This window comes from Heteronotia binoei, chromosome 21 (genome assembly GCF_032191835.1).
Source record: "Heteronotia binoei isolate CCM8104 ecotype False Entrance Well chromosome 21, APGP_CSIRO_Hbin_v1, whole genome shotgun sequence".
Classification (NCBI taxonomy): Eukaryota; Metazoa; Chordata; class Lepidosauria; order Squamata; family Gekkonidae; genus Heteronotia; species Heteronotia binoei.
This window is the reverse complement of record NC_083243.1, coordinates 178,807,037-178,825,764: the sequence shown is the minus strand read 5'-3', so window position 1 is coordinate 178,825,764 and position 18,728 is coordinate 178,807,037. Positions and strand designations below refer to the sequence as shown.

The 18,728-nt window shown below is 41.1% G+C and overlaps 1 non-coding gene across 1 annotated transcript; it reads left to right on the top strand.

Moving 5' to 3' along the window:
• Positions 1–379: 379 nt before the first annotated feature.
• LOC132590323 (U1 spliceosomal RNA) lies at positions 380–542 on the top strand. Its single transcript, XR_009556672.1, has one exon. It is a non-coding gene; the product is annotated as a U1 spliceosomal RNA (small nuclear RNA).
• Positions 543–18,728: the final 18,186 nt, after the last annotated feature.

Below are 18,728 nucleotides of genomic sequence, written 5' to 3'. Positions count from 1 at the left end.
TTGGCTCTGCTGAGCTACTGTGGGGGCACCAGAGCGCACAGAACCCTGGACACAACAGAGTTCTTTTGTTGAGGAAAGGTAATGTTTAGGTCAGGTACAGAATGTGTTGGGAGACTGAGCACTTTTGTGTGAAATTCCTGTCAATTTATTCATCTGCAAAGAGACTGACTCATTTATCCTACGTAGCCAGAAGAATGGCATTGTTGAACAATGATGACACGTATTGCATGAGTGAAAGAACCCTTGATACCATTAGGCTCAGTAGAGGCATTGCTTGTTAGATAGGCCATTAGCGCGGGTAAGAAGCTGTTTTACTGTGTTATCTGTAAATAAAGAAACATCCACTATCCAAGGGTCATGAGTGAAAAGTGTCATTGTTATACTTACCTGGTAGGGGAGACACCTTGATCATGAAGGAGGTTTTCCCACGGTGGGGCTCACCCACTACACTCCGAGTGTACTGACCCCTGCGGTTTCCCCAAATGCGGATAACTCAACTGCATAATTTGTGGCAGTAGAGGACTGCATTCATGCTTCCCCTGGGGAAAAAGAACACAAGTGTAATTGTCCAGGAATCCCAGTATGAACTGTAGCTCATGGGTAGTATATGGGTGACAACAGATGGTGTTCTGTTTGTTTGTCATTGAGTCCTCTCTTATAATAGCCTACTCCTCCTGAGTATCAGTTTGGTAATGAGAAGAAGCAAGCTGGCAAGGTAATACTGGTCTCCAGAAATCATAAAGTATGTGATCCCCCAGATCACAGTCACTAATATGCATGGAATGGACTGAAAATGTCAAGACAGTGTGCAATTGCAATAAAAAAGGCCAGTGCCATGCTGGGAATTATTAGGAAGGGAATTGAAAACAAATCAGCCGGTATCATAATGCCTCTGTATAAATTGATGGTGTGGTCTCATTTAGAATACTGTGTGCAATTCTGGTCACCGCACCTCAAAAAGGATATTATAGCATTGGAAAAAGTGCAGAAAAGGGCAACTAGAATGATTAAAGGTTGGAACACTTTCCCTAAGAAGAAAGATTAAAACGCTTGGGGCTCTTTAGCTTGGAGAAACGTCGACTGCGGGGTGATATGATAGAGGTTTACAAGATTATGCATGGGATGGAGAAGGTAGAGAAAGAAGTACTTTTCTCCCTTTCTCACAATACAAGAACTCATGGGCATTCAATGAAATTGCTGAGCAGTCGGGTTAGAACGGATAAAAGGAGGTACTTCTTCACCCAAAGGGTGATTAACATATGGAATTCACTGCCACAGGAGGTGGTAGCAGCTACAAGCATAGCCAGCTTCAAGAGGGGCCACTGTGTGACACAGAGTGTTGGACTGGATGGGCCATTGGCCTGATCCAACATGGCTTCTCTTATGTTCTTACGGACTAAGGGCAATCTCCTACATATTGGTGCACTTCAGAAACCTGACACTGATTGACTTGGAGGTGGGGGCTTTGAAAAGGTCCTTTTCCTCCTTATGACCTCTGTGAGTAAACTATACTTTCCCTGAAACATTTTAGTCCCTAGGGCTTAGAAGCAGTAAACAAGTTACCTTTTAACTACCTTTAGGAAGTCTCAGTCACTGTATTCTTGATTTAGGGGCACTTTTTAATGATAGTCTGAGAACCACCTTGTGGAGAGGATTGATTTCTGAAACAGATTGCCTTGGGGGGGAGTTATGCAGCAGGTTTCAAACCAAATTTAAACACAGCCCTAAGAGAAGTACTACAGCCAGGTACAATTTCATGAGTTTTGAGAGACATGATACACAAACAAGAAGACATAATTCAATGGCTTGTGACACTTGAGGGGGAGAGAGGGAGACTCGTATTAGACACCATCTCTGCAACAGGTTGCTATGAAATGAAACAGCACTGCCACCACCCAAGGCTGGTCACTTGTAAGCACTGCAGGCTTAACTGACATCCTCAGTTAATCACAGCTCTCTGAACTAAGCAAACAGGAAGGTCTATCTATGCACTGCTGCTCCCGTAGGGCAGCTCCAAATCAAACCAAGATGCACTGGTGGGGAGACGCCCATCAAAAGGCTCTAGAACTATGAGGCAATTTATCATAATATCTGAAGTGTACATGATTTGAACTTGCACATTTTTATCTCGGGATAGCTATATATTCAGGTGGGTCCTGAAGATCTTTCAGTATTATTTTTTTATCATTAGAAGGAATACATTTCCCCCCTACTATGCCAGTGGTTTCTTCAGTCAGCCTCTCTGGAGCCCTTATAAAAATCTCCTCATGTGTTAGTGGGCAAATATAGGCCGTTTTCCCACTGACCTTATTCGGGAGCGACGTCCCTCTTCACCGCGCAGCGTCTGCACGGATTTCCCACCAACTGCTGCGCACAACCAGGAAGTGCCGCGGCTTTTGCGTCGCAGATGTAAACCGCTAAAAACCAGTTTGCATCTGCGACGCAAAAGCCGCGGCTCTTCCTAGTTGTGCGCAGCAGTTGGTGGGAAATCCGCGCAGACGCTGCGCGGTGAAGAGGGACGTCGCTCCCGAGTAAGGTCAGCGGGAAAACGGCCATAGTTTCTCTCCCCACTTCTCTGCTAACATTCTGTATTACAGGCTTAGAGCTTGCTGGAGGATTGATTTCAGGGTTTGGCTCTCTTTTTCCTTGCCCTCAGGGTGGCTCCCATCATAATAAATGATGTCTAATAACATTTAGAACCTAACAGTGAATTAAACATCAATAGATTAAAAAAAAAAACACCTCATCAGTTTGGAAGCAGTTGTCATAATTAATATAGCACTCCTTTGGTAAGAAGACAAAATCTCTGAACTGTTCCCTTTCCTTTTAGGATAGCTGGTGTTAGCACTCACTTTCTTAGATGTTACTAAATCACCATGCCTGGTCAGCTTCAAACTAGAGGGATGGAGGGAGGGGTGGCTTCCCAGTTCTGGTGATTGATTACAACAACAAAAAGGCATATACCCAGAGAACTGGTCAAATAGGACACATTTTCTGTGAGGTACATTAATGTTTGGAAAGGCCCTTTCCATGTATTATGGTTGCTAACCTCCAAGTGGTTCCCGAAGATCTTTCAGTATTACAACTGTTCTCCATACAACAGAGATCAGTTCTCCTGGAGATAATAAACTGTATGTAACAACCACTGGAAGCAACGAAACTCTCAAGTAAGTCATGTATAAATGCGTTCTTTTAGTGTAAACTAAAGTAAAACAGAACTAAGGAACACTTAATATTTGAAATTTCCCCACACAGTCTCACATCAGTCTTTTAAGAACAACTTCTTCTTCAAAGTCAATGTAATAGAGGTGTGGGTGGAGTCTTTAAATATCTTAGTGTTCCACTCGTGAAGGTACGGAGAGAACAAGGAACCGCTTTTGAAAGGAATCCTCATGGTTTTGCTTACAAGTTCTTCTTCAGCCTTTTTCTCCCAACATCACACGGAGCCACAGCTCTGTTCTTTACAACATGGATCAACACATGCTCTCATCTGCTGCTACTGGATCTTTCCAGAGTTGGCAACCCTACTGTGTATATATAGTTTGAGAGCGGAAAACAAGTGGTGATTTTTTCCCCCCGATCATATTCAGACATCCATTTTACAGGTGAAAATGTGTGAGAACATTTGTCTGTGAAGGAAGAGCTTAGATAAATTTGTCCCTCATCTGCTGAGAACCAAAGCCTTTCCTCCCCTCCCACAATAGACAGTTCTTATCATTTGTCCAAGACCTTATGAACTGCAGTCATCACCTCAACCCAGAAGGGAGAGGAGGGAGCCCGGGTTTCCTTCCACAGGCAGTCCTTTAGGCTATCCTCTGACCACAGTGTCCAGAGAGAAACACAGAAACATAACACCAAGGGTCATTTAGTCCAACCCCCTGCACAATGCAGGAAATTCATAGCTACCTCCCCCGCCCCATTCCCCCAGTGATCCCTGATCTATGCTCAGAAGAAGGCAAAACACCTCCAGGATCCCTGGGCCAATCTGGTCTGAAGGATCCTGACCCCAAAGTAGACTTTGGATGGATTGATTGCCCAGTCTCTTGTTTGCCATTCATGTTTTTCCACCAGGGCTCTTAAGCACCATTTGAGCCTTGGGGTTCCACTAGCAAGAGGGAGCTATTGCTTTGTTGCATCACCCCTATCTGAGTCTATCACCAAATGCTACTTATGTCCAATCTGTTGTCTCTCAGGCTTTTCATTTGACAGCTGCCAACTTGCTCTCCATTAAGGGCTGTCTCTCCATTCTACATAATTGAAGAAGAAGAAGATATTGGATTTATATCCTGCCCTCCACTCCAAAAAGTCTCAGAGCGGCTCACAATCTCCTTTCCCTTCCTCCCCCAAAACAGACACCCTGTGAGGTGGGTGGGGCTGGAGAGGGCTCTCACAGCAGCTGCCCTTTCAAGGACAGCCTCTGCCAGAGCTATGGCTGACCCAAGGCCATCCCAGCAGGTGCAAGTGGAGGAGTTGGGAATCCCAGAAAAGAGTCCGCACACTTAACCACTACACCAAACTGGCTCTCTGTAGACTACAAAGGGCAGTTTTAGTTTCTCTGGGCCCCTGCTCAGCCTGCCTTCATATCCCCCCAGCAACAGCATGACAATACTGGTTCAGCCATGGAAACATCTACCCAGGCTGATGGCACTATATCATTAATGGACCACTTAGAACACTTTCCAACAGATTTGTTTGTTTTGAAAAGATTAAAGTATGATATTTTTGCTTCATTGTAACTAGCTTCTTCAAGGATTTGTGTTAGGGGGACATTTTGAAAGTAACTATATTGATAGTTTGAAAATTCAGTCCAAAACAATAAAACTAACTTATCCTTGGAAGTAGCTATGCTGAGCCACCACATCTGCAAAAATTATGACTTTCTATTTCAGCATTTATGGCAAGCCACCACAGCATGAAATGTGTTCTTTTTTGTCCATTACTTTTTAAAAACTGTGTTTCTTTGTTGCACGGTTTCATTTCAAGCCATGGTTTTATAGTTCCTATCTCAGCAGCATTGCTGTAAAACTATCATCATGTGAGTGCAAACTGGTTGATGAAATTTTACCACAGACAAAAATATCTTAGATACAACAGTATCCATTGCAAGTTAACAGGATAAAAATAGAATTTATGGGAATAACTTTGCAGCCAACAGGGATGGTAACATTATAAGATGGGTTTCAAGGTCAGTGCAATAATGTTTCATGTGCCATGTGCCCACTACCTGTTCTGAACCTTTGAATAAATAAATACAAGCTTCTTAACTTTGCCCAACCTGAAACAAAACGAATTTGCGCTTACAAATTTCCTATAAAAGTATCACAGATGTAGTTTACTACATTTTCTTGCTTAACAAATCATTGTTATCTAGAATGCTAACTGCATTTTCTTTGACTGCATGCAAAAGTACTACTTGTGCCCCTCAGTGAGTGGCATTCAGCAAGGCATAAACTCAGTATCCATTAGTGCTTCATACAGTTTAAAAGAAGAGTTTATATTTTCCCTCTATTTACATGGACATATAATTTTACAATACAAGAGAATTTGGTCCCTTCCCGGCCACGCTGCTATCACAGCTAAGGCCAGGGGCTGCATTTGCTTCCCTGGAAGGAAGGGAGGCTAACAAGCCTTCCCGGCCATCCAGGGACTGGGAGTGGGCGGGACACTGGGGCTTCATAAGTCCCAGCCCCACCCAAGAGCATGCAGTTGCTCTTCGGTTCTCGGCCCATCCTCCCACCCAGCAATAGTGCAGGCTTTGCCGATTGCCAGTTTTGTGGGGCCAGGTAGGAATTTTTTCACCCCAACTAATTGGCCTGGATTGGGGTGTCTTTTGCCTACCTTGCACTGCTTGCTTGTGGTTTGGGAGCCCTTTGAAGGGTGGAGTCTCAAAGTTGGTCACTGGCAGGAGTTAGGTGGGGCATATTTTACTGATTCTGTGAGCACTCAGGGTCCTCCCTGTTTTGGGTGTATGTGGCAGGCTAGATCGGCAGCTGGGCTGTATGGCTCTCTGTCGCAATGGCCTTTAAAGGCTCCTTTAAGTGAGGCCTAGCCAAGGGAGGGCAACGCAGACTCAGCTGCCTGGCATTAGCCAACGTGATGGCTCACACCGGGAGCAGGGTGGCTTGCCCTATTCAGGATGAGGTAGGGTATGGTTATACCCTGGGCTCATCTTGTCATTGGTTGCTCCATGCTGTTTAAACATGTTAATAAAGTGGCCCCATTTTGTACCCCAATATACGTGTTTGCCTCATTATTCTGACTGGGGGGGGGGCAAAAAAACATTTACAAAGGAGAAGATTTTTTAATCAAATTTGAAAGATCTGCATACAGTTTTGGTGATTTTTTTTGAAATAACTATTATTTCCAGATTGAGTGAACTATGGTTAATAGTAATAGTTAATAGTAGTTAAAGCGGGTCTTCATGCTATTTTGAAACCATAGTTTGAAGGGGATTTGCAAATCCTAGCTTTGAGGTGACCACTAACCACAGTTCAACATTTTTGGCTTTCGTAGTACACTATGGCTAAGCAAACCAGGGGGAAAGAAAGGAGAAAGCGCATGAGCATTGGGACATCACTATTGTGATATAAGAATTGAACCTCTGTATTAGTTGTATTGAACCTCTGTATTGTATTTATGAACACAGTGCAATCTTCCTGGATCCTTACAGGATGACTGTGCTGGGAATTTAACAAAAATATGCTGGTATAGCTGGCCAAAAAAATCTGAGCATAAGAACATAAGAGAAGCCATGTTGGATCTGGCCAAAGGCCATCCAGTCCAACACTCTGTGTCACACAGTGGCCAAAAAACCCAGGTGCCTTCAGGAGGTCCATCAATGGGGCCAGGACACTAGAAGCCCAAACACTGTTGCCCCTCCCAAGCACCAAGAATCTGGAACAAGTCTGAATTGAAGAGCTAATATATTTGCTACAAATTCTTTTGTTTGTGAATGGTAGCTTTTGCTTATATACATGTGCCTATATTTAACCTGATCTTCTACCTTCTGCCCTATTAATTATGAACATGAAGTATCAGTTGAAGTCCTTAAGAAATCGGACCTGTATTTCACCTAGCCTAAAAAGTGATCCAGTTCCACAACATCCCAAATTCCACATATATTGCCCTTGTCTGCAAAACAAAGCACCACAGTATTTGCATCAGATCAAAGACAAGCCTAAATATCTAACTCTCTTTCTTTCTCTCTCCTTCTCTCACACACTCACTTGGCATAATGAGTTATAATTTTAACAAAACAATAAAGGATGATAACAATGACATTCTAATGGTTATATTATTAATTTCTCGTTCCAAATGAAATTAGTTAACAACATACAAAAGGCAGACGTTTATGAGACCAGTATGCAGCCCACATTTATTGTATTATCATTATTAATACAATTCAGTATGTTAAAAAAAATGTCAGTGACATCCTAAGGATACTTTCCTTGGAGTAAGTCCCGCCCCCCCCCCCCCCGCCACATTGAATAGATGTGAGTAGGATTCTGAGTAGACTGCCATGGGATTGCACGACAACATTGATTTAAATTGACTTAGAAGCATGTAACTCTGCTGCTAATGCCACCATAAATCTCCTAAGGGTTATTCACTAAAGTAAGCAGGAATCACTCTCAACCCAATTCATTTATGAAGTGGGTATCAAATACTAATTCTCACCACATTGTCAGACAGTGGAACTTCAAAGTAAGCAGACTTCATTAGGGTTTGTAGAATCTTTCGGGCTCAAGTGCCGTGTTCTACTGGAGAAAGTTTTCCTTCCAGACGTTTCATTCTCAGCTGCGGAGAACATCCTCAGTGGCGTTGCAGCCGGAGCAGGCTCTCTGACCTTCTTGGCTGCTGTGCATTGAGTGGGACCAGGGCTGCTGGAGAGCTGCTATTTCTAGGCTGGAGGGTGTGTGATGAAACTGGCCCCACTCAATGCACAGCAGCTGGCAACGAAACGTCTGGAAGGAAAACTTTCTCCAGTAGAACACGGCACTTGAGCCCGAAAGATTCTACAAACCCTAATGATGTTACCAGCCATGAAAACCTGAAATCTTTGATAAGCAGACTTCCATTGGTTACAATGTTAAGACTTTATTTGATAATCCAAAGGTTCTGAGCATAGATACATTGGAACCGATACTCTGTTCCTGAAGCCTAGATGTTTTAACTAAACGTACATCAAAGGTTTTCTAAACAACACTACATTCCCAGGCTAGAGTGATACATTTCACACGTTTGCTCTCTCTTATCTCATTGTGGTTCCCCTTCTCACAGGAACACCTCTGCTGGCTTCCCTGAGGCATTTCATCTTCAAAGGGTTGTTGCCTTTGTTAGTACCAGGGAAAGGCATTCACAGTAGGGTTAGTATCAGCTTCAATTCTACTTTGATATGCAAGGTTTCTATTCAAGGTTAGCAGCAAATGTTAGAAAAATGGAGTTAGTTGGGTCAAGCAACATACTGTCATTTAAACATAGCATCATATCATAACATGAAAGCTTTCCAGTGTCTGACACACATTAGCCAAACTTGATCAATGTTATAAAAGTTAGTATTGACACCTGCTTCACAGATGTCATGAATTAAATGGAGTGTAATGCCTACTTACTTGATACTCGTCCAATTGAATATATACTAACCTTAGCCCAGATGGCTTTAAAAGGGGAAGCATAGAGTTCTGTCACTAGCTGTTAGCCATGATAACTGACCCCCCCCACCTCCCCCATGTTTGAAGGTGGTATATATCTGAGTGCCAGTTGCTGGGTGGGAGAACATCTATTCTGTGCCAGCAGTCCTCTTCAGTGATTAACATGGGCCAAGCAAGACAGCCTAAAAATATAAGTGGAATAGATGCATATCAGACATTTAATAGAGTATGTTTTGTCTAACATAAATGTCTAACACGGTGTATGAGATTGCATGCAATATCTGCATGCAACTCAGACGCCTAACAATGAATGTACTCATCACTGGGGAGAGACAAAGTTCCAGTGCCTCTGCCCAGGTTCTGATGATGATTTTTCCCTGTACCAAGTGGCACCAGGTGGCACTGTTCCACACGGTCTCCTCAGCTATCGTACTGTATAAGAAAGAACTCTTAATGTATGCAAATAGTGTGATGAATATTATAGCATCCATGTATCCTTATAAGGGGGAAACAACACTCCTGAACTGCAACACACAAATCCAAAGAGGGAGAGCCACCCTCAAAGCAGATTTCAGTGCACAAATGCTTTTCTGAATCATCACCTATGCAAGCAAAGGGTGTACACCATTTTTGTTGCTGCATTCTTGCACCCAACCAGGGCTGCACATGTTGCAGCATGCTGTACTGAAATTGCAAACCAACTGAAACAGGTAGCTATCGGGGGACTTCCGGGGTTGGAAAATGGTGAGCTGAATTGCTTCTCAGAAGGGGAGCAGGCTGGGGCTTCTCTTCGGGGTAGTGGAGGGCAATTTAATGCCTACTGCCTGCTTTTCTCAGTCAGAGATCAGTCCAAGATATGCACAGGAAACTCTAAGGAGATTTACCTTAGCTAAAAGGGAGTCCCGGGGGGAGGGCTCCTTTGAGGGGTCTCCGGAGACGAGTTGCATATTCATCATCTGCAGAAGTTTCCAGAGTCCTTTATTTGACATAAGCTCGACAGGATCCTAACCTTCTTTGAGACTGCTAAACATCTAAAGCTATACAAGACCGGTGTTGGATCTGGATAACTGCAGAAAAAGGTACTGATGACTATCTTCATTCCGGGACTATTTAAAGTTAAACAAAATAAAATCAGAAGGTGGGAAATAGAGATTCAGAAAGCTTGGAAGAAGGGGAGAAGGGGCGAAATTTGAACTTTGTAAATTTAAAGGACAATGCTAAAAAGTGGAAAGGAATTTATTGTTTTGTCTACTTGTGGTTTTGGTGAAAAAAACCCATCATCACAGATTTGCAGCTCTCACAGTCAACTCAGGAAATACGTCAAACATCGCGAGATCTTTTTACCAGTGAAAATGGGATTTGGTGGCAAGAAAAGCAGGAAGTGTTGGATGGAAAAGGGAAATCATTGAAGCAGCTAGCCTACTCTAGGACTATAATATCATAGAAAAACATCAGCGGCCATTGCTAGGAGGTCAAAATTTAAACAAAGTTTTTGAGGTGTTCGGGACAATAAAAATTGGTGAAGCTGACAGATGTGACAATTATAAGGTAAATACTATTGGACATTATCGCTGATAATTATTTTAGAAGCCTTTTGAAGGAAAATTTTTTTAAAGGTAAGCAGAAAGTCGCGACCACCATTTTGGAAGAAATAAAAACTTTTAAAATAAATATCTGAGCCCAGGAGGCTTATTGAAAAGGGCAAGCCTTACTCTATCAAACCTGATAGTTTAAATTTAATTTGGAGAGGTCAAAAATTTTGGTGTTTTTTTAAATGTCAGAGCATAAGTTAACCCATGCAAGGACTGCCGCAATGGAAAAAATGCAAGTGCAATTAGAAGCAATGGAAGCCAGGATGATGAAAGGGGTGAGAGACATGTTAACTGCCTCTAAAAAAGAAATTAGAAAAATCATTGAAGAGCTAAGGAAAGATATAGAAGATCTCAGAAATGAGACTGTGGTAACATCAAAGAAAGTTTAAGAGGTGGAAGAGAGAGTGAAAGTACACAATTCCACCTTGTTAAAAATGCAAGAAAAGATGGCAATTCATGACTGCAAATTGATGGAAAACCAGATACGTCTGAGAGTAGTACCTGAGGATGAAGAGACTGACTTGAAAGGATATATAATAAGAATAATTGCAGAATTTTTGGAGGAAGATCCTGAAGGAACTAGAAGCATGTATGACTATATGTATAGAGTGAACTCACTATATGCCAAGAAAAATAATCTACCAAGAGATGTGGTTATAAGATATATGACAAAAGAAATGGTGGGAAAAATCTTGAATAAAAATTTTGAAAAGACATTGCTAGTGGGAGGCAGCAGAGTAAGAATCATGAAAGAATTGCCAAGACAAGTGATAAATGACAGAAAAGCATTCAAAAAATTGACCGAAAAGCTACGTGACAATGAAATGAGGTATAGATGGATAATACCTGAAGGTCTGAGCTTTGAGCTGCAAGGAAAAAGGATCACAAGTACAAGTACACAGGAACTGCGTAGGTTTTATGAAGAACATAAAGAATTTGCACCATGATGGATTACAAATTATTATCTTGGAATGTAAATGGACCAAATCCACCACAAAAAAAGAAAGGCAACGTTTCATTGGATTAAAAAGCAAAATTGTAATATAGTTTGTTTACAAAAAGTCCATATCAAACAAAAGGATTACAAATTTTTATGGAATAAACACCTGGGACTAGAATTTTATTCATTGGCTGAACAGAAGAAAAGGGGAGTGATTTTCTATATTAAACAAGAATTGGAGCCGAAATTAGTGTTTAAAGTTAAAGATGGAAGATTTGTAGTGGTAGAAATAATATTAAATGCAAAGAAACCGTTGTTATTGGGACTGTATGCACCAAATGGTGCAAAGGATGCTTTTTAAAAAGACATTATACAACAATTTGATGAACTGACTTATGACCAAGTTTTGATAATGGGGGACTTTAATCGAACAATTAAGAACACACTGGATAGGTCTGGGGGTAAAAAAATTAATAAGGAAGGAAAATTGCCAAAGTCTTTTTTTGAATTGGTCAAACAAGAAAATTTGGAGGATATATGGAGGAAATTTAATCTTGAAGTGCGGGACTATACCTGCTTTTCAGCAAGACATAAAACTTTTTCCAGAATTGACATGTTGTGGGGCACTAAAGACTTAGGCCTTATAACAAAGAAAATAGAGATTTTACCTAAAATTGGGGCTGACCATAACCCAATAATGTGGATTACAAAATTGTCTAAGAAGTTGAGAAGATGGAGATTGAATGAAGATTTACTACAGAATAAAGAAATAGTGACATCTCTAGAAAATGAAACTGAAGCTTTCTTCCAAATAAACAATAAAGAGGATGTAGAATTTCCGAAAGTCTGGTATGCTTATAAAGCAGTAATGAGAGGAATATTGATTACATTGAATAACAAAAATAAGAGGGCAAAAGAAAAACAGATGTTGGACATTCAAAATGAAATAAAGAAAAAAGAAGGGGAACTGAGAAAAAGGCCAGGGAAAAAGAAAATTATAAGGGAGATTACAATATTACAAACGCAAATGAGACATTTGTTAAATGAAGAACTGGAATGGAATCTGAAAAGATTGCAGCAGAAATCTTTCAAGGGAGCAAACAAACCCAAAAAATATCAAAGAGGAGTTAATCCCAAAACTTCAGAAATTGATGAATATGATAAGAACAAAAGGGAAAATACCAAATACGTGGAAGGAAGCTGTTATTTCGTTGATTCCAAAGGAAGATAGAGATGTTACGAACATAAAAAACTATAGATCGATTTCATTATTAAATAATGACTATAAAATATATACAAGAATCTTGGCAGAATGGTTGAAACAATATTTGATAAATTTTATAAAGGCGGATCAAGCGGGGTTTCTTCCCAAAAGGTAAATAAGAGACAATATCAGAACTGTTGTAAATATTGTAGAATATTATGAAAGACATCCAGAAAAGGAAGTAGCATTAGTCTTTGCAGACTCAGAGAAATCATTTGACAATTTAAATTGGGATTTTATGCTTGTGGAAAAAGAAGTTATTAATGATGCAAGAAATATAATTTGTTCCATATGTTACCAAATAAAATTGTTTTAACATAAACGAAACAGGTAGCTATCACTTGTTTAGGAGGATGGGGGAAATGAATCCTTTTGACAGGTGATTATTGCTATACTTGGCTGGCTATCTGTGTGAATGGTATATCTTGCATACAGTTATACATGTGGCCCTCGGTTGTACATGGGAATGTCTCCAAACTGCTTGGATGGCTTATGAAATGGCAAATGAGTTTCAGAATAAACACATGTAAAGCTCTACATGTTGGAGTAAAAAAAGTCCTAACTTCACACATAGGCCGAGGTCTGAACTAGCTATTAATACCCTGATAAAAATCTCGGGATCATACTGAATTATGCATTGAAATTAACTTACAGAATCCATTCCCACAAAATACAGGGGTGGCCATTGGCTTAGGTTGCTTTTAAAAAAGGATTAGTGTTAGTTATGATAGCACAATGGAACCTTCAGAAGTAATACATCGCTGAGTAGCAGGTGCTAGTAATAGTCCACATAAGAGTCTGTGTCTTTCCTTCATGCCATGCTTGTGACTTTGGAAACTGAGGACCCACAGAGGTATGGTTAGGAAGCACCAAGTGTATACTGTATTGTATTGAACATGTACTCACTGTATCATGTGACCCCTCTTGTTATCCAGATGACGCAGATTCTGTTGGGTACCAAATGAAAGTGCTGTCTTACAAGAATCTCATCTGGAAACAACCCACTGTTCCAAGTAAGAATCAGGCCCTGAGATGGCATTCAGAATTTTGAAATAAATGTCGGCCTGTTTATTCTATTACCTCTCTATGAAAAATATACTGTCATCAGTCTGTCTGACTAGGAAAAAATACCCCAAATGCCTGAACTTACATAATTACTTTTGCTGTTCTAAAGCTTTTTTTGACTATTTGATAATTTAAGATGGATACCAAGTCCCCCTTTCTTTCATCTCAGCACAATTCTAAAGCAATTATTAGTGTGCAGAAGAGCTTATTCAGCCTTGACTGCATTTCTGTCTTATCTCTACAGTCAATGACAAACTCACATGCTGAGGCTTATCCATATAATCAGTGCAGAGAAAGAACATTTCATTGGCGTTTATTCTGAGCAGACAGCAGGAATCAGCCTGTTGTGGAAAGCAGCATAACCAGAATGTCTTGGGTTAATATTATCTTCTTCCCTTGTTTAAACTGGGAATAAGCCCCTGGCATTTGTGAGAAAGGGGATAGAGGGGATTTAGAAGTGGGTGGGAGTGGGGACATAGGAGCGGACAAAAAGAGATTCAGCCAAAATCTGGAAGTAATCTGGACATATTGAGAGACCAAGAAGTACGATTCCCCCCCCCCCCCCCCCGAGAGTGTTCACTAAAGCTCTGGTGTTATGCAGCACATGGGACCCAAGCTGGCCAAGTAATACAGATGCTTACATGGCAGGCACAGAATGCAAGAAATGAGGGATGGAAAAGCTTCCTTGGTCTCTGTTGGGGCATGATTGATCCCTCTGTGATAGTTTATAAGGCTTCTAAAGTGCTAGTTGTGTGTTGCCATTACAGAAGCAGACAGTGGACTTTAAAATCTGAACATTTTGTCAGGCATTTCGCACATACAAAAGGGCAGAGATATTGTGCCTGAAATAGGGAAGGACTGATTTAAATGTCACTGAAGACTGGACTTGGCCTTAGCTAAACTGTGGACCAACCTGGCATGGGGGCGCGGGCACAAATCACTACGTCTGTCACCTTTAAATTTTCTATGACTTGAATTAAGTGAATAAGGAAACATCACCTTATCCTGAGAGTTAAGTTAACATGAAGAATAATAAAGTGGAGAGCTGGAATGGTATAGTGGTTAGAGTTGACAGAGTAGTAGTGGAAGCGTCCCTCGGGGCCACTCTGGTCAGACCAGTCTCAGTTGTTGCTCTAATGAAGACACTCACAAAGACAGCCGGTTCCACAAAGTTGTATTAGGGTCGGGCAGATATCATAGTCAAGCATCAGTCCAAGAATCATACACTTACAATCGGTCCAGCCAGGCAAAGGTACAGATACACAGTCCAAATAGAATAGTCAAGTCACAGTCCTTAATCATCAATCCCTTATCAGTCCAACAGCACGCCACGCTCTGTCCGTCTGTTCTACTCCACACTGAACAGACGTTAGGCTACTGTTTTTGTATTCCCCTTAACCAATCACATTCTTCATTGGTTAATGACATTCACATGCTATCACATGCTTGCACTTAAACACCTGTATGCAAGGGTTACACAATCCTTTCGCAGTTCCAATATGCCTTCAAGATATAGGATACTGACAAGAGTGTAGGACTAGGATCTGACAGACTCAAGTTTGTTTGGTTTTTTATACTTCAGATTTATGAATTGCCCAGTCCCTGAATACACAGGGCTACGAGCAATTTAAATCAATAAAAGAATACAAAAAAAAAATCATAATTACTAGTTAAAATACAATGCTATGGAAGTAGGTCCCTCCCTGCCACCAGTGGCCACACGTGGAAGATGGAGGTTGGGTTGTCAGACCCAGATTGGGAAACTCCTGGTGATTTGGGGGTGGAGCCTGGTGAGGACAGGGGCCTCGGGGGGGGGAGTACAATGCCCCAGACTCCACCCTCCGAGGCATCCATTTTCTCTGAAGTCCGGATATGAGTTGTAATTCCAGGGGATCCCAAGATCCCACCTGGCGGCTGGCATCCCTAGGTGAAAGTTCACTGCGTGGCTTTGTGCCAGTTATTCTCTCTCAGCCCGACCTACTTGAATGACAGGATATATTCTTAGAATGGAGGAAAGAATGACTGTAAACTGCGTTGGGTGCTCATTGAGGAGAAGAGTGGGGTATGCATATCTGAATAAATATATAATCTGAAATGTAATATGCCTGGCATTAAATTTCAATCCTTGTTTGGAAACTACCAAGACTAATTTTGATTTGCGCAAAAAAGTGAACGTTGGCAATCAGGAACTGTGACACTGATATAAAAGTGACTGTTTCATGGGTATCGCTTTCACTTTTACTCTGGCGATTGTATTCAGCCCTCAAAACCTGTATTTCAAATTCTGTAGATTAAAAATATGACTTTAAAGGTTGATGACTTACAAGAAATGGTTGCAAAATTATTACGCATACTGATAATCAGAAAAATCTGCATTGTTTTACCATGTACACAAAGTCAAGGTAATGACATTGTCAAAAGTGTTGATTCTAATTACTTTGGTTTACGGCAAACAGAAGAAAACAGAGTCCATGAGAATAAACTGCAGATGCCATTATCTTCCCTAGCCCAAACAAGCATTTGACAGGAGGCTCCAGAAAGCTGGCCGATCAGTAGCTGTGGATGAGCAGATTCCCTCCATTCCATTCATTCGTTGTTCCAGAATTTCTCTCAGAATTTCACTCTTCCTAAATTCTTTTTTTAACTCAGGAGAATTTTGAACATTGATTTCAGAATTGGATCATGCACATTTTACATAAATTTCCGTTTCTTTGGTTCATTGGCTCTCCCCCCCCCCACACACACACACACATTACCAGTGCATTGCAGAAAAGCAACGTTTATGTGATCATGTGTATGGCAATCCAGATTCTTTTTATGCGGTGTTTTATTGATTTGCACATGTCCCCCTGCATATTGATGAATCGTGAATCAAATCAAATTTATTATACAGTCAAAGCCCAGCATAGATAAAATACTACAAAACCCACAAGTTTTATATTGATGAGTCATGGCAAAGAAAGAATCACGACACAGCCCAATTTATATCACAGATGCTTTCTTTGGCAGATTTTTAATAGAGGCAAGCACATGCTGGTAAGAGCAGTGGGAAAATGCCTATGACCTGAGGAAATCGCAAGTGCTGCGCTCTGAACAATACTGGGAAATAAAGAATAGAAGACTGAAGAATTCCTAATTCATCCATTCCATTTTTGAACCTAGACTAAGTAATTCCAAATTCTAAAATCCTAGGAGAAATTTCAGATGATGAGAATTTCAGAAGATACCATCAGGCAGTTCTTGAAAGGAAATCCTGTTAATCTTATATGAACCAATCATGAACAAGAAGTGCTGACTAATCAGAGTGAAAAGCATTATGCCGGAGACAAGGGCAGTTCAGATTATATCTTCTGAAATGTTAATCAGGTTGTTGGCTATCTCCCTGGTACTGAGACAGACTAACCTACTAGAAGTTAATCCAGTGTAACTCCATATGAGCAAGCCTGCTATTCTTGGACTGAGTCAAAAGACAGAGGAATGTGTGTTTATTGTGAACTGGGCTCCATTCTGTTCCCTCTAATCCATGAGCTAACCATACTTCAATTTCTTTTGATAGACTTATACAAAAGTAGGTTCATACTAGTACGGCACCACGTAGACACAACTTTTCTCCCTCAAGGAATCTTCTGTCATAAGACTGAACTGTTTTGGATGGCATATAACATATAATGGGAGAGGGCTGCCACCATATCTGGATCCATCGTACTTTTATTACTAACTGCCTAGGATCTGTGCACATGAGGGGGAAAAAATTACATGATCTGCCTGAAGTAGCACCATTGCCATTTATCTGATTGCTTTATTGTTTTAATATTGCTTTTGTTTATTGTCTATTTTATGCTGTTAGCCGCCTTGAGTCTGTACAGAATGGGCGGGATATAAATATAATGTAAATTAAAAAAAAATAATGACCACATTCTGACTGACTACTAAGAACATAAGAGAAGCTATGTTGGTTCAGGCCAATGGCCCATCCAGTCCAACACTCTGTGTCATACAGTGGCCAAAAAAAACCCAAGTGCCATCAGGAGGTCCATCAGTGGGGCCAGGACACTAGAAGCCCTTCCATTATGCCCCCCAAGCTTCCAGAATACAGAGCATCACTGCCCCAGACAGAGAGTTCCAACAATACGCTGTGGCTAATAGCCACTGATGGACCTTTGCTCCATATGCTTATCCAATCCCCTCTTGAATCTGGCTATGCTTGTAGCTGCCGCCACCTCCTGTGGTAATGGATTCCATGTATTAATCACATGGGTGAAGAAGTATTTCCTTTTATCAGTTCTAACTCGAATGCTCAGCAATTTCATTGAATGTCCACGAGTTCTCATATAGAAAGAAAGAAAGAAAGAAAGAAAGAAAGAAAGAAAGAAAGAAAGAAAGAAAGAAAGAAAGAAAGAAAGAAAGAAAGAAAGAAAGAAAGAAAGAAAGAAAGAAAGAAAGAAAGAAAGAAAGAAAAGTAAAGTACTGGTATTCAAAATTTTCCTACAAGTGAGATGAGGAAGCAGATCCATACAGGAGCAAAAATAATATACTCTTCCTAATGGAAAACTCCCAGATGAGTACATCAGGGCACAGCCGAGGTCCCAGTTTGGCAGAATCCCTGTTCTGTTGCTTTACTTAGCCTAATAGTTAATCCAGCCCTGACAAGTCTTTAATAAAGGCTAAGCCCCTGGAGATTCCTGATCCTGCTCCAAATTCCACCATCACACCCTTCCAATTTGAACGTTCTAAGTATGGCCTTCTTTCAGAAGGCATGCAAGCATTGTGTGGTTGAAAGTGCATACCATTTTTCAGATATTCCTAGCTAGGAAGGTACTGCAAGTGGAAAATATGCCCTGATTTACAGCTTGGTGCTTGTGCAAGTGCTGTAAATCCTCTGAAGGGTCCATCTGAGACCAGGGTAATGATACTTTTAAGAACAACACGGCATTATGAAACACTCTTGACAGCTCCAGCCCCACCTGCTTTAAATCACCTTTAATGGCCTTCTGCTGTATCTTAGCCCCAACTCAAATTAAGCCCACTGTCACGTTCCTTCTCAAGCAGTGTTTCAGCACCTGAATGCATCATGGAAGACATCTGGGCCTCAGAAAGCCCTGGAACATTAGCACCACAGGGGGACCTTTTGATAACTTTTCCATCATTAACCAACCAGAGACATTTATGGCAGTCTTTGCCCTGTCACCCCACTCCCCAAAGCCTCTTGCAGGACA